Below are 7,228 nucleotides of genomic sequence, written 5' to 3'. Positions count from 1 at the left end.
TGAACTCTCCCTTTTCATCAACAAACATATCCCAACTGAAACCTTCTGGTAGTTTCTCATCATCTTGATTGATAATGCGTGCTGCTGTGGCTTCAGATGATATGTAATTACTCCAGCTGGAATCTACCAAACATGCTCTCTTGGGATCTTCAATCTTTCTTCCGTGAGCTGTCTGTGGTTCTTGGGATTGACCAACTTGCTGATAGATAGCTTTGCGGTAGTAATCATCTTTCCCGAATGGATTCTGTGCTCCGCTAGCTTCTCTTCCCTTGCACTCCCGTTTGAAATGGCCTTTCTCCCTGCATCGAAAACAAGTTACTTTAGATTTATCAAAACCTAAAGTTGAAACATGAGCATCTAAAAAGTCATTTCTCCCGGTAATGGTTTTGAATTTCTCAGCTCGTCGAAGAACACTAGCAAGACACCATTTAATATCCATGAGTTCCATTTCTTCGGCGTCTATCTGATCGTAATCCTCTTTGGTAAGCATAGGATTTCCGATCCGACCAGCAACAAGACCTTCATAGGATAACAAAACTGAACCCAGAAGTGCCATGTGATCTTTAGCAGTGTCTTCAGAGAAGCTTTGACCTTCTTGAAGATTGAGAGCTATGTTGCATTGGATCACGTATCCGTTTCCGGTCTTTGTACTCTGAGACTGAAAACTTGTGTTAGTCTCTTTCGGATTCACACTTGGAAACGATGAAAACCCGCTGCTACTATTGTTTGAACCCTGATCAGCTTTGTCTGATGAATCTCCAGCACTGAAAGCGGTTTGAATCTTCGGACTTCTTTCAGACTCATTGGCTGGAACACTACCCCTATAGTACATCTTCACATCCTGTTGACCACTCGGACTATTCATCCTCGCGATCTTTTGCTGTTCAAGATCCTGACTCTCAATTTTCTCAATGAACTGTGAAATAGTCAGCCCGTCATACACACCAGTATTCTTTAAAATCATCAAATACGTTCCCCACTCTTTTTGAGGTAACGTGTCAGCCAATTTATCCACCCATTCATCACGACCTTTCTCAACTCCCAACATTGATAACGATCCCACTAAGTGACAGTATCTTTCGATTAGCTTTTTAGTATCCTCTCCCGGTAAACTGCTAAACAGATCGAACTCTTTCTTTAACAATGCTTTCTTGCTCTTGATCATGTTTTCACTTCCCTCGAATTTAACCTTAAGAGCATCCCATATCGACTTAGCAGTTTGTCATGCTGTAACAAGATGAATATATCTTCCTTTATCGCCTGCTGCAACAAACTGATCATCATTTTCTCGGCTCTATACATTGCTCATTCTTGATCGGTAAACTCAAATATCTCTTTAACAACTTGCAAATCTGTTCGAGGCAATGTGTACTTTTTCAATATGCATTCCCACGATCTGAGATGATTTGCCTGAACCCAGTTTTCAAACTGATCCTTCCACCCATAATATTCCTCAATGCTCATCAATTTCGGGGGTTTCTGGGTAGTTCCCGTCTCGTTTTCTAGATTCATGGCTTGAGCAATCGCAGCTGGTGACGACGATGTTGCAAATGCATTGTAGAACTCGGAATCCATATTGACTCGGCACGTTTTTCAAGGCAAGTGACAGAAAAGCGAATCCAGATGTTCTCAAGAGCGAACCTAATTTGGACACAAAGGCGAACCGAAAATGTACTTTGGAGCGAACCCAGAAGACTTCCTTGGAGCGAACCAGTGTTTGACAGAAAAGCGGACCTGAAGTGAAAAATAAGCGATCCTGATATGTACTCTTGAGCGAACCAAACCACTAATTTGGAGCGAACCAGACTTAACCGTGTACAAATGAGCGAACCAGATAGTGATCTATGAGCGGTTCATGATGACGTCAGTATGAGCGAACCCTAAAACGAACATGATTTGACGCACTAAAACTTCGAATTTTGAGACGAAACTTTCCAGGGTTTGTTGTTACGAAGATGCGCACAAGCTGTGAAAATTTGAACGAATTCCGACTGTTAAAACTTTCCGAACGAAGAAAAGAAGGTGTAGAAGTGAGAAAAATCGATGAAATCCGGCTATAATCTGCAGAAAACCTCCTCCCAAGATCTGATACCAATTGTAGGATTGTTTGTTGACCTGAACGAGTCGTTCAGAGGTTGTCTCTTGCGTTTCAGATGCGGAATAATAAGAAATGCAAGTAGATATAGCTTGTTCTTCCTCCTAACTACTTGTTTTATTGATTTGAAACGTTTTACAGCTCAATCTTCACACCGGCAGAGCTTCGGCGTGGAATTCGACAATCACTACTGAGGATCGCTCAAACTACCCTATATATAGGCAACTGGGTCCGCTTATGTGTCACATGACCATAAGAGCGGACCAGGCATGTCCACATAAGCGGACCATCCTGACAGATAAGCGAACCTAGTAACTCAAGATCCTATAAGCGAACCTCACTCATAAAACCTATACAGACTCCAGTTTTCTCGTAAAACGTGCCCTAAGCTATACTATATGATTTAAGACCTGATCCTAGACACCTAGACAAAATCAACAGATGTAGTGCACTAACATTACCTAAAAGTCCCCCGGAGCTAGAGTCAAGTGTTTGCCTTGTGTGTGGCAACAACCCATTATAGAAAGTGGATACTTGTTGCCATATCGCAAGGCCGTGGTGTGGACACTTTCGCAATAGCTCCTTGAACCTTTCCCAAGTTTCATATAAGGATTCCCCGTCCTCTTGTGAATATGTATTAATTTCAGTCATTAATTTAGCCGTTTTAGCGGGAGGGAAATACTTATATAGAATTTTTTGGGCTAGTTCATCCCAGGTGTTTACCAATCCAGCTGGGAGGGCGTTAAGCCAAGCTTTTGCTCGGTCTTTTAGTGAAAAAGGAAACATTCGGAGGCGGATGGCGTCATTTGATGCTCCATTGATCCGAAAGGTATCACATATTTCTAAGAAATTAGTAATATGTAGATGGGGATCCTCGTCCGCAAGCCCATGGAATGTTGCGGAGTTCTGGAGCATCTGTATCAAATGCGGCCGAAGTTCGAAGTTATTGGCTTCAACATTCGGTGCATTGATAGCGGCGCCGAGATTACCTACGGTGGGTCGTAAATAATCCATGAGGGTACGTTGGTCCGCCATTGGAAGTGGGTTCCCCGAAACCTTCTCTTGGCTTTTAGCTTTTAGTCTTTTTCTGAGAAAGCGTTCGGGTTCTTCTAGAGGTTCCTTTATGTCTTTATTAGAACTGGAGCTCATACACTACGTAGAGGTGGCGTCTAGTTCCAAGTCCTGCAACAAAAACAGAAAAGAAAGTTGGTCAGAAGGTTCACCACGGCCCCGTGCTCAGTGAACACGGCCTGTGGTCGGAGTTACAGTGATTGTTTTCCGGATCCCTGTTACTAGAGAGTTGGACACGGCCCCGTGTTGCACCGACACAGCCCCGTGGTCAGTCTTCTGTAACTCGGAAAACTAAAAACTGCCAGTAACACTGCTGGGCACGGCCCGTGTCCGACGAGGCTCGGCCCGTGCTGAGCTCTGCAGAAGCTGAAAAACTAAGAAAATCCTAAAAATTAAAAAGAAAATAAAAAAAATATGATTAGGCCGTTGATTCCTAACTTTCTTAAAATCCTTGTGTCCCCGGCAACGGCGCCAAAAACTTGATGTGCGTGAAGTGTGTTATAATTTGGATGTATATTTTAAGCCCTTTTACACTTTTTAGCCAAGTTTTAAATTTATAAAAACACGATATTTACTAACACTAAACACACATATGGGAAAGTGCACCCATCGTGGACGTAGTATAGTGTTGGTAAGATACCGAGGTCGTCCAAGGACACAAGAGCTTTTAGTACCGGTTTATCCTCAACGTCTAATCAAATCAAAATGTTAGAAAAAGATTTTTAAACTAAGAAAATAAAACTAAATGCTGAAAAATAAAATAAAAATAAAAACAGATAGACAAGATGAATCACTTGGATCCGACTCGTGTATTAGTATAACCTTTGATTATTTTCGCACTTTTGCACTTGTTTAAGAGATTATCTTAGTTATTGTAGTAGGCCCCTCTTTTGAAGGCGACGTTACCCTCAACCCAGTAGTTTGAGTCAGCAAGGATACAATCCTAAAGGGTCGGATTGTTGAAAGATAATGAATTAAGTTATTAATGCAAATTATGGTAGGCCCCTCTTTTGGAGGTGACGTTACCCTCGACTAAGTAGTCTGAGTCAGCAGGGATACAGTCCTAAATAGCCGGGTTATAGTGTTAATAGTAGTTTACTTATGAGGGGGTCAAAGAGTTTGGATCCCCGCCATCCAATACCTTTGGGTATTGAAGGAGATCCTACTAAATTTGACCCAGGTCCCTTGCAGGACCTCTAAGCGCTGAACAAGGGCAAGACCCTTACCAAACCGTTCCCTTAACCCCCGACCAGGTAGCCAACATACCTCCATATAGACCGTTGAGATATGAATGGTGAAAATCTTTTATTTTATATAGACAGTAAAATAATGCCAAGACACCACGGACAAACGATAAGGAAAAGTCACCTTCAACATAAGAAACTAGTTATTAAAGTCATTAATACAAAACCAAATAGAAAGTGCAAAAGATTAAATAAAAAGTCCTGAAAATCTCCGCACTCTCCATGCTGCAGGCGTGGAACTTATTCCTACCATAAGCTTGCCAAGCAATCAATCCTCCTCCTTTTTAACTTTATACCTTTGCAAATATCAAGAGGACTTTTTTTGGGGTGAAGGGTTAGGCTTGGGCTAAAGGTGGGTAGTTGGGTTAGTGGTTAGTAGAAAAGGGCGAAAGTCGTAAAAAGTCGGTTTTCGTAAAACATTTTGTTTTCGTGACTTTTTATTTTTAATGAAGTATTTCTTCAAACAAGCTTTTGTTTGAGGAGCTTTGTTTGTTTATTTCTAACTTCATTGTAAATATTTTTTTCTTTTTTAGTCACACGAAAACCGAGCTTGTTACTAAAATAAAGGCTAAAAAAAAAAAAGGGTTTTTGGTGGGTAAAAAGGGTTTTTGGGTTAAGAAACGAAAAGGTTTAGGCTCAAAGGGGCTAACTAGGGGGAGTTTTTGGGTAGGTGAAAAGAAAAATAAAAATAATGGTTTTGAAAGAAAAAGGGTTAGTCCTAATGCCTCCATCTTTTACTTACTTGGGTTTAAGTTGGTAAGGACCGGGAATGAATTGTCGTGGCAAGTTCTAGAGTCGTAAGAACCAAGCGGCTATTCACACAAGAAACGAAAAATGAGCATTTAGCGTAAAGATGTATATTTGTATGCTCAATAAAGGCTCAAAACTCACTTTTATGGGAATGGGTTTTTATGTGATCAAGTATATATAATCGAATTTTAACTAAGCTTGTCATGCCGTTTCATAATTTTCTTATGTTGGTTCTTTTTATCATGACGCTATCGGTTGCAAACTCGTAAAAATATAACATTGTTAGTCTTAGAGTTCCCAACTTAAACTTTAGACAAGTAAAAAAAATGCAATTTTTTTGAAAAAAAATTTGGGGTGATTAGTGGTTCCAATAGAGTTTTGTGTAAGGCTTGTTATTAGGACTTGCAAAATTCAAGGTTTTAGCATCCCCCCACACTTAAATTACACATTGTCCTCAATGTGTCCCAAAAATAAATTTTTAGGTTGATTGAATGTGTAACATGGTGTTAAAAGCAAAAATTCATGTTACTGTCAGTCTGGAAACGGCCCCGTGGGGACCGGGCACGGCCCCGTGTTCAGGTGCCAGTATCAAAAATTAAAGAAAAGAAACAGAAGCCTGGACACGGGGGCGTGTTCGGTGAACACGGCCCGTGTCCAGTTACCTGAACTGGGCATTTTTCTGCAGGGTGTTCAGCACAGGGCCGTGTTGGCTGGGCACGACCCGTGCTGAGCTTACTGTAATAGAGAAATTGTTGTCGGATGGCCTTGTTTTTGTGCATGGGGCCATGTTTCTCGTTTCCCTTGTCATCCTTTACCACCATGAGTGTGTTTTATTCCTGCACATTAAAAATAAAATATTAAACTTAAACTAAGGATAGTTCCGCGGATTGCCTCCGTGGGGCGCCACGTTTATAAGGGTCCTTGGCTAGACCCAAGGCAAGGTTATATGTTTTCTGAGCGGGATGTTTTGCATCCCATGTTGCACCGTCGGAGAGCATCATCCAAGCTTGAATCAATAACCTTCATGTAATTGATCGGGTCATCGTCCTCTATTTTCTTCCCAACCCCGAACTTTACTTCATTATCCCCATACTTTAATGTCACACCCCCAAAATCCACACGCGGAGTATCACCGCTTGGGAGCGTGACTGACCAGGATCAAGCCACCAATCATATAGAACAATGTATATAGTAAAAGTAAATGTAGATTAACCAAACCAATCCATATGAAAGGTGTTCAAAACATAAGTGTAAATTCAACGTTTCGCGGAAGCATATGAGAAAAAGCCCAACATAAATAAAGTATATAATGTCATAAAGTTTAATCAAAGCATTCATGATCCTTGTCCACAACGACTGCGCCTCCCCATGCAAGCTCCATGTATACCTAACGACCTGCAAGGCATGCAACAGAGAGTCAACAACTAGTTGAGCGAGTTCACAGTAAGTAAGTTCGTAATAGTAAGTTTGTTTCGTAACATGTGGCTCTACTAGGCCGATAGTATGTTCCATTAGTGGGGGCTTCCCATGTTTGCATATACACTAGACTATTCGTAACCATAAGTGTTCTTCTTAACCCGAGGACAGTAGTACGTACAAGCTTTACGTAGGTTTTACGTAAGTATCCTTCTTTACCCAAGGACAGTGGTACGCGTGGGGTTTACGTAGGTTTTGCGTAAGTGTCCTTCCTGACTCCGGAAGACAGTAGCACATGTGAGTTTACGTAAGTTTTACGTAAGTGTCCTTCCTGACTCCGGAAGACAGTAGCATATACTTGTTTACGTAGGTTTTACGTAAGTGTCCTGCTTAACCTGAGGACCATGGTAGATAGTCTAGTAACCGTGTAAGTACGAGAAATCGTTCAATTCCATCATTCAACCCATTCCCAATCCCCGAGAATCCCATGCCTTGGTAAAGAGTGTGAACTCACCTTGGTTTGCTCGGTATGCTAACTATGTGCTCGAAAGTAATCAATCAATCAATCAATCACGGCCTAAGGTAATGCATTTACACACAGTCAGCTCATGTTGGTCAAATTTCACGTGCAAACTATGTCACAAAGTGCTTG

General features: G+C 41.4%; 1 non-coding gene across 1 annotated transcript; it reads left to right on the top strand.

Annotated features, from left to right (window-relative positions):
- The first annotated feature begins 2,645 nt into the window (after positions 1-2,645).
- Positions 2,646-2,752, top strand: LOC118485284. Its single transcript, XR_004875589.1, has one exon. It is a non-coding gene; the product is annotated as a small nucleolar RNA R71 (small nucleolar RNA).
- Positions 2,753-7,228: the final 4,476 nt, after the last annotated feature.

The sequence above is a fragment of the Helianthus annuus genome, chromosome 12 (genome assembly GCF_002127325.2).
Source record: "Helianthus annuus cultivar XRQ/B chromosome 12, HanXRQr2.0-SUNRISE, whole genome shotgun sequence".
Lineage (NCBI taxonomy): Eukaryota > Viridiplantae > Streptophyta > Magnoliopsida > Asterales > Asteraceae > Helianthus > Helianthus annuus.
This window is presented reverse-complemented; position numbering and strand designations above follow the sequence as displayed.